This window comes from Bos grunniens, chromosome 8, assembly GCF_055505025.1.
Source record: "Bos grunniens cultivar Pamir isolate PY7600 chromosome 8, Bosgru_T2T1.0, whole genome shotgun sequence".
Lineage (NCBI taxonomy): Eukaryota > Metazoa > Chordata > Mammalia > Artiodactyla > Bovidae > Bos > Bos grunniens.
Window position 1 is genome coordinate 102,530,406 of NC_141172.1, and position 14,378 is coordinate 102,544,783.

The window sequence follows — 14,378 nt, forward strand, 5'->3', positions numbered from 1 at the left end:
ATATACATTGCAGTGTGTTTCTTTTTTTATGATGACAAAATAAGTGAAAACAACCTAAATCTCTAATAGTAGGTAATTGATAGTGTAAATTATAGGATATTTGCACAACGGGATAAATCCTTAACAGCCATTAAAGTCGAGAGTGTAAATGTAGTCTTAAGAGAACAAGGTAAGATATTTTAATTTTATTATTTAGATAAACAAAACATATAAGAAAATTGTGCTAAGTGTGACTCCATTTTGTAAAAAGTCAAAAATCTATAAATTTGCAAAGGAAAAATCTAGAATATGTGTACTAAAACATCAGTATGTCTTTCTGGGAAACGGGATTTCTGGTGATGTCAGGGTTTTTTATTTGCTACTTATGATTTGTTTTTTCTCTAAAATATCTCATTTGCCTCTAAAAACATATCTAGACCAACGAAAGTAATAAACAGATGATCTTGCAGGACATAGACACAGCAGAACTTATAGGGAAATTCACAACTTTAAACAATGCTATCATTAAAAAAAGAAAAACAACTTTAAGTACTAGAAAAAGGGGGGGGGGAACAACCCAAAGGAAAATGGTAATAATAATAAAAAACAAAGATTAAAATTAAAGTAAATAAATCAGAGAATCAAAAAAAAATCTGTGGAATTAATAAATAAAACAATGAATTAGCTCTTTAAAAAGATGAAGTACAAACTTCTGGTAAATCTAATCAATGGAAAAAGGAGACGCAATTAAAATGGAAATGGGCATAACCATCCAAACAAAAGAGATCAGCCTAGGTAAGGAAGAGTCATGATAGTCAATGGGTCCTGTCCGACTCTGCGACCCCGTGGACTGTAGCCCCCTAGGCTCTTCTGTCCATGGAATTCTCCAGGCAAGAATACCAGAGTGTGTAGCCATTCCCTTCTGCAGGGGATCTTTCTGACCCAAGGATCAAACCTGGGTCTCCTGCATTGCCGGCAGATTCTTTAACATCTGAGCCATCAGGGAAGCCCTTAAATCATGCACAATTTCATACTCATATATTAAAAACATATTAATGAAAATGCCTCATTTTCTACAAATACATCGATGACCGTGGACATCCAAAGACATACTTCACTTGTAGGACTAAAGTCAGGCACCAAGGAAGCTCAGGCAGAATGAACCAGCTTTCCTGTCCAATTGTCCTGAGAGTCAGCTCTTGACAAAATAAAAATTAATCAAATAAATAAACAGAAAGAGAAACTTTTGCCAGAAGCTTGATCAAGCATGTCAAGATTAGTCTCAAAATATTATGAAAACGCATCAGGGTTGCTGGATGAGAGGACATCATTTGACAGAGGCTGCAATTTTCTTCCAAGGCACAAACCAGCTCAGCCATTTCTGGGGCGCTGGCTCCCCCCAGGGCCTCTTGGGTCATGTGTGGCCTCTTTTGCTCAATGAGGTTTAAGACCTGAGAGCATGCTTCTAGGCAAGGCTTGTATATCCAAGCACGTTTAAGTTCTGGTGAAGTTCCAGCCTTTAACAGTGAGTCTTCTTCTCCTGGAAAGCCCCTGAGTTGAGGACCACTGATATTATGGGCTCCTTCATGCTTTACTGATCATGAACTTGACCCCCAAGAAGCACTGTGCCCTGAGTCTCCCAACACCTTTATGGATTAAAGTAAAACCTGAAGGGTGTGGGAGTTTCCGTGTACATTCTTTGCTCTGACATTTTCTAACTTAATCTGGGTCTTCTGTAAATATGAACAGATGTTCATAATCATAACTGCAGAGTAAGTCTTAAAGTATGTCTTTTTTTAGCATCTATTTATAGGAAGCTGTTGTAGACACCAAAACCCAATGATGGTGATCAGATGTTACCTAAGCATGTAGACGGCTGCCCACCACACTGTATTTGCTGGGAGAGAAATGTTAATTTGTCAATAACCATTTTTACTGAACAAAGACTAGTTCCAAAATATAGAACCAGAAAGGAAATCAAAGGGAGAATATGAGTTGGGGCCTTCGGATCTAAATCTTCCCTGAAAGTTCACCTCATTCCAAGCAACCTGAGGTAAGAATCTTGGGTCTTATTCCCTCCTCCCATTTCAGCCCAGCCAGGAGTGCCGCGTGGATCCACAGGGTGTCAAACTGCTAGAGGCTGTGAAGATGGGGGTCTCTGCCTACAGGTGAGAGACAGAGACCCCCTGAACTCCTCACTGAATGAGTATAAATGACCATCTGGGGTGGGGATGGGGCTTCACTCGGGCCCTTTGCTAGGTTCCATGAGTCAGGGTTCTCCAGTAAAACAGAACCAATAGTGTGTATGCATGCATGCGTGTGTGATACAGATACAGAGAGATTGATTTTAAGGGATTGGCTCACAAGATGATGGAGGCTGCCATGTCCAAAATCTGCAGGGCAGGCTGATAACCTTTGAACTCTACTGGCTGCCTCAGATGAAGGATTGTGGGTGCTCAGGGAGGGCTCCCTGGGGGAGGTGGTGTGAACCAAAGGAAGTGACAGCTAAGAGGACTGAGCATCCACCTGATCGAGGCTCTGCATGTGGAGAAGGACGTGGATGGGCAGAGAGAACCGGGGACAGCATCATGGATGGTGTTTTGGCAGGAGCAAAGGTGGGGGTGGGAGGGTTAAGCATGCAATGGACCAGGTACAATGGGGACAGTGAGCCACCTACGTGCAAGGACTCGTGAGGACCGGGAGCCTGCTGGATGGCCGAGCTGCCATCCCCTGTCCCTCCATCCCTGCTTGTTCCTTTGCTCCAGGGGCTGGGATGTGTGAGTCCTCCTTCTTGGCTCCTCTGGCTTTGGCATCTGACACACTGACCCACATCACAGGCAACTGCATATTCCATTCCAGCTGCCTTGGCAGGGCCTGCTGGCTTCACAGCTGCCATCACCAAGTCTTTCGCTTGGGCAAACAGACAGGAAACCACCCCAGCCAGAGCTCCATGCTCCCTGACCTACTGAGCCTGGCTGGCCTTCTCCACTGAAGTTTCCTCAGAGCCCAGACCCTGATCTGGAGGCCCTCCCCTGTCTCTGTGTCCAGCCCAAGTGAAGTGAAAATGAAAGTGAAAGTCACTCAGTTGTGTTTGACTCTTTGTGACCCCATGGACTATACAGCCCATGGGATTTTCCAGGCCAGGATACTGGAGTGGGTAGCCTATCCCTTAGTCCAAAGGATCTTCCAACCCAGGAATCGAACTGGGGTCTCCTGCATTGCAGGCAGATTCTTTACCAACTGAGCTACCAGGGAAGCCTAGCACAAGGCAGAGGTAATGGTTCTGGACCCTTGCAGGCTGCCTTCACAGGTGTATCTGCCCATCCCCACCTCTGGAACTCTCATGGCTCCTGCCCTGGGGTCTGCAGACTGGGCACCGAGGTGGTCACCCCTGGAGAAGGTGGCTTATGGTGGGATGGGCAAGGTTTAAAAAGGTGAAGGAAGGAAATTAAGGAAGAGAACACAGGAAAGTGAGTGAGGTGTGTGTAGGGACCAGGAGTCAGCCACTCCTTTATTTAATCCACAGACTGTCTTGAGTAAGTACTGAGGCCAGGCTGTCCACAGGAGGGAAAGTACGTGACCGGACTCTAAGGGGTGGCAAAATAAAACTGGGGCTTCCTTGAGGGACCACTCTCCCCTTGGTTGTTCCCCAGGCGCACGTCCACTCCTGAGTGTCCAACATGGACCTCATCATGCTTACCTCCTCTTTTGGGTTCCCTGTCCCCATGAATGTCACCACAGAAACCCAACTGCTGGAGCCAAAAATGTAGGCCCTATTCCTGACTTCTCTCTCCCTCACTCCTGGCATCCAGAGCTTTGGTCTGTCCTGCGGAGTTGCCCCTCTGAACAGCTCCACACGTGTCCACTGTTCTTGATTTCCCTTTGCACACGTGTCCTCTGAAAATACCGCTCATAAACGCCAAAAGACAGAAACAATGCCAGTGCCCAGCAGCAGATGAATGAATGAACACAATGTGTCAGATCCACACAACAGAATATTACTCATCCATGAAAAAGGAGAAAGTGCTGGCATGTGCTTCAACACGGATGCGGCTTGAAAACACTATGCTAAGTGAACAAAGTCAGACGCCAAAGGTCACGTATTACATATTCCGTAAACGTGAAATATTGAGACAAAAGCGTATTAGTGGTTGCCAAGGGCAGGGGAAAGGGGAGGATGAGAAGTGACTGCTTAATGGGTACAGGGTTTCCCTGTGGGGTGATGAAACGTTTTGAAACTAAATGGAGGTGAAGCTTGTACTATACTGTGAATGTGCTTATCGACCTGCACACTGTAAAATGAAGGGGCTCCCCTGGCAGTCCAGTGGTTGAGACTTCGCCTGCCAATACCGGGGGTGCGGGTTCAATCCCTGGTGGGGAAGGTAAGGTCCCAAATGCCTCGAGGCCACAAAAACAGAATATAAAACAGAAGCAATATTGTATGTAACAAATTCAATAACGACTTTAAAGGAAATGGTCCACATTAAAAAAATCTTTTTAAAAGGTGGTGAGTTTTATGTTATGTGAATTTTACCTCAGTCAAAACAGGCAGGAAGTAGGGTGGGTCAGCCTGTGGTGTCTGGCGATCTCCGTCTTCCCATACTGCCTCTCACGCAGACAGGATCCTTCCAGCCCAGGTCTTTCCCACAGAGCCACCATCATCTCGCCGTCTTTGTCCCTTGCAGCCTTTTTCTGTGTGTGCGTGGCAGGGCAGGGGTGAGGGGATCGTCTCACATTCTGAATCCTGCATTTCTCCGGGTCTGCTCATCAGGATTTGGCCGGAACTCCTGCCCTAGGTACCAATTACTTCTGCCAGAGGTGTGTGAATATTTATGATTGCTCATAGGCTTCCTGTTTACCACGTCAGCAGCACTGTTAGCGTTCGTGCTGATAATAAAAACTCAATTTATAGTAAAAACAAGCATTTTGTGGTGGAATTGGGTTTTAAGGATCCTATAAAGGCTTTGTGGAAGATTTATTTGAGCCTTGTAAATGTCTTGCCCCAGGGTGAGACTTCAGAGCCTTCAAACAGTTCATTTTGAAGGATTTGGTTATTAGAAAACTTTTATAGTGTCTTTAATTTAATGGGAGAAGAATAACAAACTGAAAGGTTTCCAACAATAGTGGATTCCTGATAACTGGAAGGTCTTCCTACCCTCAATAGGCTCAGTGGTGGGAGACCTGGGTAGCTAGGAGCTGGGAGACCTGGGTGCTAGCTTATTCAAAGGCTAAGTAATTGTAGATAAGCCTCTTCTCCTCTCTGGGCCTCACTTTTCTCTTCTGAACTGTCTGGGGATTGAAATTTTATGTAATGAGAACTTTTGATCCCATAACACTTGTGCCTGCATGCTCAGTCGTGTTCGACTCTTTGCAACCCCATGGACTGTCGCTCACCAGGCTCCTCTGTCCATGAAAGTTTTCAGGCAAGAGTACTAAAGTGGGTTGCCATTTCCCCCTCCAGGGGATCTTCCAGACCCAGGGATCGAGCCGGAGTCTCCTGCATTGGCAGGCAGATTCTTTACTACTGCACCACTTGGGAAGCCCTTTGATCCCATAATCCCATTCTAAGGAAGTTTTCCTGAGAGGGGAAAAATTCAACCAGGGCAGAAAGTTACATGACTAAAATTGTTCAACACAGTACCGTCTATACAGACAAGAAAGCAGAAGTTAAAAAAAAAACAAACCCAGAAATGGAAGTAGCTAATTGAATTATGGAACAATTTATGAGAGAATAATAAACTGACAATAAAAAATAGTAATTGCCATATATAGGTCCCCTCCCTAAACCCCAACACAACACCATCAAGATTGGGATGATGCTCATTAAAAAGAAACAATGGTTATTGGCAGATGATGGGATTATGGTTGATTTTTTTTTCTTCATACTTTTTGTGTATTTTTCAAATTATCTGTCACAAACATGTATTACTTTTATAATCAGAAAAAAACAAATGTCATTGAGACATTTTTCATAATTTCATAAAGAATATGTGACAAAGAAGAAAATGCTTTAGTTATAATGTGAAATGAGAAGGAAATAGAACATGAATGAATATTCAGATTGCAACTGAGTTGAAATGGTAACAGGTCAAATCCCTGAAAACCACGTTGCCTAATTATCAATTCATCTAATAACCAATTCTCTGAAAATTCACCCATATGCCTGTAGGTGTTTTTATATCTATTCAATTATCATATTCTTTTTCATTTTATCATCTTTTGACATGTTAAGTATTTGTTATCTAATTGTCTAAGGGTACTTCTGGTAATTTCATTTCTAAGAGTTATTTTAAACATTTGAACCATCCCTTGATTATGGGATTGTTTTTATCCTTGTGTGTGTAATTTGTTCCTTAATCTACTTTTGAATAATTTAAGGACTTGTTAGGATGTTTGTTAAAAATCCTTTCTTCAAAATTTAATATTTCAAATGCACTTTTCAATGGTACCCAAGGCACTAAGTACAATCAATTATAAAGCTTCCTTTTGACTTGATCCTTCACTAGAATCCCATCACCAAGGTTGTGGATCAAGAAAGATATGAATGTCTTAAAAGATAGAAATATCACTTATGAAATGCTGACGATTTAATCAGTGTAAACTGTCAAAAAGATGGAAAGGAAGAATAAGATATCCAAATGGATTTAACAGCATCAAAAGGTGGGTGAATTCCTCTTAGGGAATGGCTGTAAATAAATACATAGAACCCAAGGGAAATTGAAACAATAATACTGTGGTAAAGTGATGAAATTTTGGTGTTTTTATTGAAAATTCCTAAACCTGTTCAACTAAGTACCATCTACAAAGGCAAAAAAGTGAAAGCTAAAATAAAAAAATAGTAATTTCCGTGTATAGATCCCTACCCCCACCCCAAGCCAGTTATCACCAAGGCTGGAATCATGTGGATTAAAACCAAACAATGATTTTTCTTCTCTCCCTCCCTCTCTGAGAGAAAGCATCTCAGTATCTTATTCTAATTTTTCTCTCAGCAATATGATTTCATTGAAAAAGCACTGATGATTGGAACTTATGGCAAGTTTTGTGTTCACTTGTCATTTCTTGTGTGAAAGGAGAGGTCCATTGTTATTCATTGTCTCTGTTACGTGGACATTCTTGTACTGCTGAGCCAGATGATGGATACAGGTAATGTGACTTTTAGAAGGGCCACAACAAAGCTGAATTGCCTTGCATAAGAAAGGGAAAGGGGTTAAGGGTACAGCAGCTGGGGGGCTAGAGTCCAATGCTGGGAAGACTGAGAGGGAAGGAAAGGGTCCAGGAAGGAAGCAGGCCTTCCTAGTTATCATGATGCTGGAGAAGGCATTGAGGAGGGTCTGTGGGATTTGTTAAGCTGTTAGCAGCAGAGTGCACAGCAGGCTCTGTCGCTCTTTCTCCTACCACGACATCAGCAACGTCCGTTTGTCTCACAAATCCTCTGGGGTGAGTGGAATTTCTCATGATAAACCTTGAACTTTGGGGTTTCACCTCAAGATTGGCCCAGTGCAAAAATCAGGGCTTTCCATAAAGAAAGCCTAGGTGTGTATTGTGTGTGTGCTCAGTTGCTCAGTTCTGTTACGTCTATTTGAACACCTGTGTGTGAATATACCAAAAAAGGAGAAATGAGGGAAGAAATGGGGGAGAAAGAGAGAAAAGAAAGATTTTTATAAGAAAAGCTTTATACAGTCCATGCTAGTTTAAAATTGAAAGTATTCCATTTAATTATACTTGAATTTAACCACAGAGAAAGAAATGGGATGGAATTTATCAGATAAACATTTCTTCAAAAATGACGAGATTTATTGCTAAAGATTCCTCTAAAGAGATTAAAGCTATGAAAAACTTTAAGTGGTCAGAACCTTTGTTATTTTCTTTTAATTAAATCAGATAGTCTTCGGCTATTAATTTGTTTATTTGATCCCTGGTTTTTGGAATTACATTTATTTATTTTTTTCTTTCTTGCCTTTGTTCTGTAAAGTTTTCTACATATTGTTCCCCATTTTGCTCCTGCTGATTAGGAAGCATAGATTTTATTTATATTCCTTTAGTGGCAACTTTTTTAGGCTCCAAAATCACTGCAGATGGTGACTGCAGCCATGAAATTAAAAGATGCTTACTCCTTGGAAGGAAAGTTATGACCAACATAGATAGCATATTCAAAAGCAGAGACATTACTTTGCCAACAAAGGTCCGTCTAGTCAAGGCTATGGTTTTTCCTGTGGTCATGTATGGATGTGAGAGTTGGACTGTGAAGAAGGCTGAATGCCGAAGAATTGATGCTTTTGAACTGTGGTGTTGGAGAAGACTCTTGAGAGTCCCTTGGACTGCAAGGAGGTCCAACCAGTCCATTCTGAAGGAGATCAGCCCTGGCTGTTCTTTGGAAGGAATGATGCTAAAGCTGAAACTCCAGTACTTTGGCCACCTCATGTGAAGAGTTGACTCATTGGTAAAGACTCTGCTGCTGGGAGGGATTGGGGGCAGGAGGAGAAGGGGACGACAGAGGATGAGATGGCTGGATGGCATCACTGACTTGATGGACATGAGTCTGAGTGAACTCCGGGAGTTGGTGATGGACAGGGAGGCCTGGCGTGCTGCGATTCATGGGGTCACAAAGAGTCGGACACGACTGAGTGACTGAACTGAACTGAAGTGGCAACATTTAAAAACTTAATGTGTATATTTAATATCTGATTTCTCTAATACAATCTGAAATTATTCAGTATCTCTACTCATCTTTTGAGAAAGTCAGGATGTTTGCACACTTTTTCACATTGTCAGTCTCATTATTACAGTCTAGGTCCTTATTTTCACTTCTCTGTTTAAATACAAGACATGATGTGATGATTATTATACAGTCAATAATTAAATTTGCTAACCTATTTTACCTGTTTCTATGTTCATCATTTTCTTTGAATTCTCCTCTTTGATTGCAGACTTCTTCCTGATGCAAAAGTTAATGGCACCCCACTCCAGTACTCTTGCCTGGAGGATCCCATGGATGGAGGAGCCTGGTGGGCTACAGTCCATGGGGTCTCGAAGAGTCGGACACGGCTGAGTGACTTCACTTTCACTTTTGACTTTCATGCATTGGAGAAGGAAATGGCAACCCACTTCAGTGTTCTTGCCTGGAGAATCCCAGGGATGGCGGAGCCTGTGGTGGGCTGCCATCTATGGGGTCGCACAGAGTCGGACACGACTGAAGCGACTTAGCAGCAGTAAACAGTCCATCTGGGGGAAACATTTGTATTTTACCCTTCTTCTGGAATGATAGTTTAGCTGAGTATAGAAATCTAGGGGTTGGTAGATATTTTCCTCAATGCTGTGTGAACTTTGAGCTAAGTCAAATAAAGGCAGTCTTTTAAGTGGAATCTTTTGAGCAACCACTAGACAGGTTAAATGATGACAGTCCTCTGAGATCTGAAGAATCTTCAACCCTGTTCTTCTGCCCTAGTGGCTGTCAGGCTGCTGGTGTTTACTATGACCATAGGCTGTTGATTTTCATGGTTACTGTGGAGCTGCAGAGTGTGAGATGGGACTAGGGCAAATTAAAGTGCCACAGCACTTGCTCTTCTTAGCAATAGTAAGATGTTTCTCTTGGAGAAATGATCCTCAGAGTGCTGCAAGCCTTTAATTAACTTTCAGACTTCTGAAAAAGTTGATTTCGAAAATGTTCATTAGTTTTCTCTTTGCTTTTATGGAAAAGAAAACTTTTGGAAGCCATTACTCTGCCATTTTTAACTGATATCACTTTTTCATGCATTTTTAAAAATTTTGATTTCCAGGTTGATCTTGAATAAATCACTTTCTCTCTCCTAGCACTCCTCCCTGCCTAATAGATGTGTGGCTGTCTCCAACTTACCTCTTGAGACCCTTAGTTCAGAACCAGCTCTTTACATCAGCAGCCTGGGGCTCTAACCCGGCAATAAATATTTCAGATGTTTCCACTGAGTCAGCAGCTTGACTGAGGGAGGTCCTGGTTGTAAGCCTCTGTTTTCCCCTGCTTTCCTGAGCTTGCCATTTCATGTGAAATGTAACCCTTGGAAGCTGACACATACTTTTTCAGCTTCCTTTCAAGAGTAGAAAGTACCCCTCCAAACTCCTGATGTGGAGCAAAGAGCCTGGCTCTGGTGCCCCCCCTCATGTTGGAGGCAGTTACTTTCTCTTATATTCTAGGATCCAAATTATGCCCTATCCCCCAGTTTGTTTCCCAGCCGTGAGCCCTGGATGCTCACTGTGACGTATTTCTCTTCCTGCTTTTCATTTCTAGTCCACGGAGATGTCACTCTTGGTTTTGAACAGGGTTATGTCTCCACATTTTCTCTCTTGTTGTTGTTGTTCAGTCACTAAGTCATGTCCGCCTCTGCGACCCCATGGACTGCAGCACACCAGGTTTCCCTGTCTTTCACTATCTCCTGGAGTTTGCTCAAACTCACGTCCATTGAGTTGGTGATGCTATCTAACCATCTGACCTTCTGTCATCCCCTTCTCCTCCTGCCTTCAATCTTTCCCAGCATCAGGGTCTGATGAGTTCGCTCTTCACATCAGGTGGCCAAAGTACTGGAGCTTCAGCTTCAGCATCAGTCCTTTCAAGGAATATTCAGGATTGATTTCCCTTAGGATTTCCTTTAGGATTCTCTCTTATATTTTACTTATCACCCCACTCCAGTACTCTTGCCTGGAAATCCCATGGACAGAGGAGCCTGGTGGGCTACAGTCCATGGGGCCACTAAGAGTTGGACACGACTAAGCGACTTAACTTTCACTTTTCACTTTCATGCATTGGAGAAGGAAAAGGCAACCCACTCCAGTGTTCTTGCCTGGAGAATCCCAGGGACAGAGGAGCCTGGTGGGCTTCCGTCTATGGGGTCGCACAGAGTCAGACACGACTGATGTGACTCAGCAGCATTGTTGCTCTGTGTTTGGAGCAAGAGAATTGGAGGTTGTTGGATAGATAAGGCATAAGTGAACAACGTCATCTTGACTCAACAGTGTGTAAGAGCTGCCATCATTTACAATTTTAAACTACTTTCAATTTGAGAGAGTACCTATTGACCCTCTGCCTTGATATACAAGGAGATTAGCCTAAAATGATTAAAAAAATAAATGACAATACATACCAATGGTGTGCCCGAACACTGCCGGCAGTACTCATGAGTCTGTTTCTCTGGCAAAACTACTGCTGCTGCTTTCAAAAACCAATATGCCAAGCATATATCTTGATTTTGCTTTCTAGGAAAACGCAGAAATAAGGCACCAATCATCATAACAAGGAATTTTTCCTTTTCTTTTGTCAGGCATGTTTTATGAGCGTGAAGAAGTGGCTCTGTGGAGGATAGCAATAATTCCCAGAAAAACTATGATTCCATCCAATTATATTTGTAAGCATATGTACAAAACTGGATGAAAAAACTATAATATTCGATTGGGTAAAACTCCACTAACTAGAAGTTTAAGGAATGTATTAGCCTGACCCAATTCGACTAAATTTTAGCCCATGTCTACAAGGTGCAATTTGTAATCCTAGGCATTGCGTGGGTTACAGAAGTGAATGAATACCATTCTTGTACTCCAGGAGAGGGAGAGGAGAACTTAACTTAAGGGCATGCACTGTGATCTATGCGTATAACTCTCACTCAAGTTATTTCTGAGTTCAAGCCCAAGGATCAGGTGCTGCTGATGACCCCTGAATATTTAAGAAAAACTTCACCATATTGTCTAAGGCCCAATGGTGCAGAAACCATTGATGGCTTTATTTGAAATTTCCCCATTGGTTTTATGGATCAACTCAGTGTTCCAGACATGGAAATATTAATAAGCAATTGATTAGGCACATTCTAAAGGGTACAGAAATTCAGTTATTTTAATGGTGCTATCTAGAGAGGCTGCAGGCAGAGTTCCAGGGAAACCTGTATGGTTTGGGCCCTGCCAGCCTCTTTTTGTCTCTCCCCACCTCTTTCTCCACCTCAAACTTAACCCCAGACATACCCAGTTACTTTCAGGGGTTCCTCTAGCTTTCATTCGTGTATCTACAGTGTTCTCTCTATCTGGAAATGTATCCTTGCCCTTTCCTCTTCCAGGAAGAGCCTTCCCTCACAGAACAACGAAAAGCGCCAGTGTTGACTGAAGCCATTCTGGTGGCACACGAAGAGACCAAACAGCAATAGTTTACATAATGGTTAATAAGTGAAAGCGGAAGTCGCTCAGTTGTGTCCGACTCTTTGCGACCCCATGGACTGTCCGTGGAATTCTCCAGGCCAGAATACTGGAGTGGGTAGCCTTTCCCTTCTCCAGAATGGTTAATAAGGGGCTCTGCTTTACAAAGTTGCCTGTGGTATTGACTCCTCCTAGATTGTTCTGCAGCCTGAGGACACATCTTTTGTCCCCATGACACAAGATGACTCATTGTTGGTCACTGTTACGTGAGGAAAGGCTCCCAGGAAGACGGGCAGGGATGAGGCCCCCTACATGGAAAGGACTGGGGAAGGAAGTGGCCACCCACTCCAGTATTTTTGCGTGCAGAATACCATGGACAGAGGAGCCTGGCGGGCTAATGTTCATGGGGTCACAAAGAGTCGGACACGACTGAGTGACTAAGCACACATGGATAGGAAGATGGGCAGCTTGGGCAGATCTCCCTGTTTTAAGGGTCTGAGCTAGAAGTTGCACCCCTGACTTTCATTCACATCCCCTTAGCCAGAACTGAGTGACATAGTCATACTGAGCTGCAAGGGAGGCAGGGAAGTGTCATCCTCATTCAGGGAAGCCTCTATTATCATGAGAGAGAAAGAGAGGACTGATATTGGGAAATGACTGGCTGTGGATGAAGGCTGTGAGAACAGAAAGACCCTGGTGGATGAAGATGGAAGCTTGACTACTCCAGTGAGAGAGAAGGTTACATCAAAGATGGACAAAAGGCAAGAAATGTTGAAAAAGTAGGAGCCAGGTCACATTGAACTGGAAAGTGTTCCTATATTCATATTTTACTCATGTAAATCTTCCCATCCAGAGCGTCCTAATATTTCTTTCCTCACCTCTGGCGGCCCAGTTTATGCTTGTTCACCCCATAGAAGCCTCTACTTGCAGCCTGAATCTCAGATGTATATGGAGACCCTCCTCTCTGGTCTACTAACTGAGCTAAAATGACTTTAGTAATCTTTTATGGATGCCTATGATAGACAGATGCTTTACACACATATTTCATTTTTTCCCCACAATTCCCTTAGTGGAGTTTTAGGGGTTCAACAAGAAACATTTCCCTCTTTCCCTTCCAAAATGAGGGCCAATTGAGAAACAAGATCCAGGAGAGAGGCCAATGGAGACCAATGTTAGGTTTTTACTGATGAACAGGAGAATGTGTCTTTATCTTCACACCTCTGATCAAAGAACTTGCCAAAAATCTTCCCTGCATCCCCACCCCCCTTTTTAGTTTAAAGTTGAAACAGCTCACCTCGTGGTAAGTTTGGGCTTCAGAGTCACCTATTTACTCAGCACTTCTGCCTTGCACTGGTGTGGAGCAGGGAGACAATAAAAGAAACGGCCTCTGTCATGCAGGCTTTTTAATAAATTAGCTCCACCCACTGAGAACCTAGCCCAAAGGCTGTTACTCCATAATCATTAACTCCTTCCTCCCCTGGAGAGGATGAGGCATGGCAAAAATATTACTCCCTTGGCATTCTGTCCATGTGGAAACACGGTGGGAGGAACAAAGCATCTGTCGTAACAATTCCTAATAGAAAAGTTGTTTTGTCCACAATTACAGACCAGGAGGCCCGTGCTGTGAGAAATCCCACAACTTGCTAGGGCCCACCATCTGTCAGACGGCAGAGTATTTTGGAACCAAGTCTAGTTCCAGGCTCGGACTTTTGGTCACTAGCTTCAGCAGCTTGTAAGGTCTTTGAGGGAAACATTACAGTAAGTATCTCCACATTTCCAGCAGCGCCTAACAAAGTATTTATTAAAAGACTCATGGCAGGGTTTAGTGTAAAGGCCTGGGGGTTTTGGCCCAGTGTGTTGCTTCTTTGTCTCATGTTCAGCCAAGTTTCTTGACCAGGACAATTCCCCAGGAGCAGGAACCAGCAATAGCTGCCTGGGGACCTTTTAGGCTCTGGTTGTTCCTTTGTTGCGTTTATAGTTTGAAGCACTTTGTGGTACTTTTTCGAAATCCACTTTCTTCCTTAAGCCTCCTACTACCCTGAGAAAGGAAAGATAGAGTGGGGAAGAGATTCGCCTAAGGGCAGAAAAGGATTAAGGACCACTTGGAGTTCAGGCTTGTGGTATAGTTGGTAACCCTTCAAACAAATGTCCTTAAATATTTGGCTAACATCTATTTCAATAGGGGAAGAGAGACTTGCTTTATATTAATAGAAATTGTAAAGAAAAAGAAACTTACTTATTTGTAAGTGGTG

The 14,378-nt window shown here is 43.1% G+C and overlaps 1 long non-coding RNA gene across 1 annotated transcript; it reads right to left on the bottom strand.

Moving 5' to 3' along the window:
* Positions 1 to 10,214: 10,214 nt before the first annotated feature.
* Positions 10,215 to 13,673, bottom strand: LOC147367846 (uncharacterized). Its single transcript, XR_015169324.1, has 2 exons — positions 13,421 to 13,673; positions 10,215 to 11,202 (listed from the first exon to the last, which is right to left on the bottom strand). It is a non-coding gene; the product is annotated as an uncharacterized LOC147367846 (long non-coding RNA).
* Between the last annotated feature and the right edge of the window lie 705 nt (positions 13,674 to 14,378).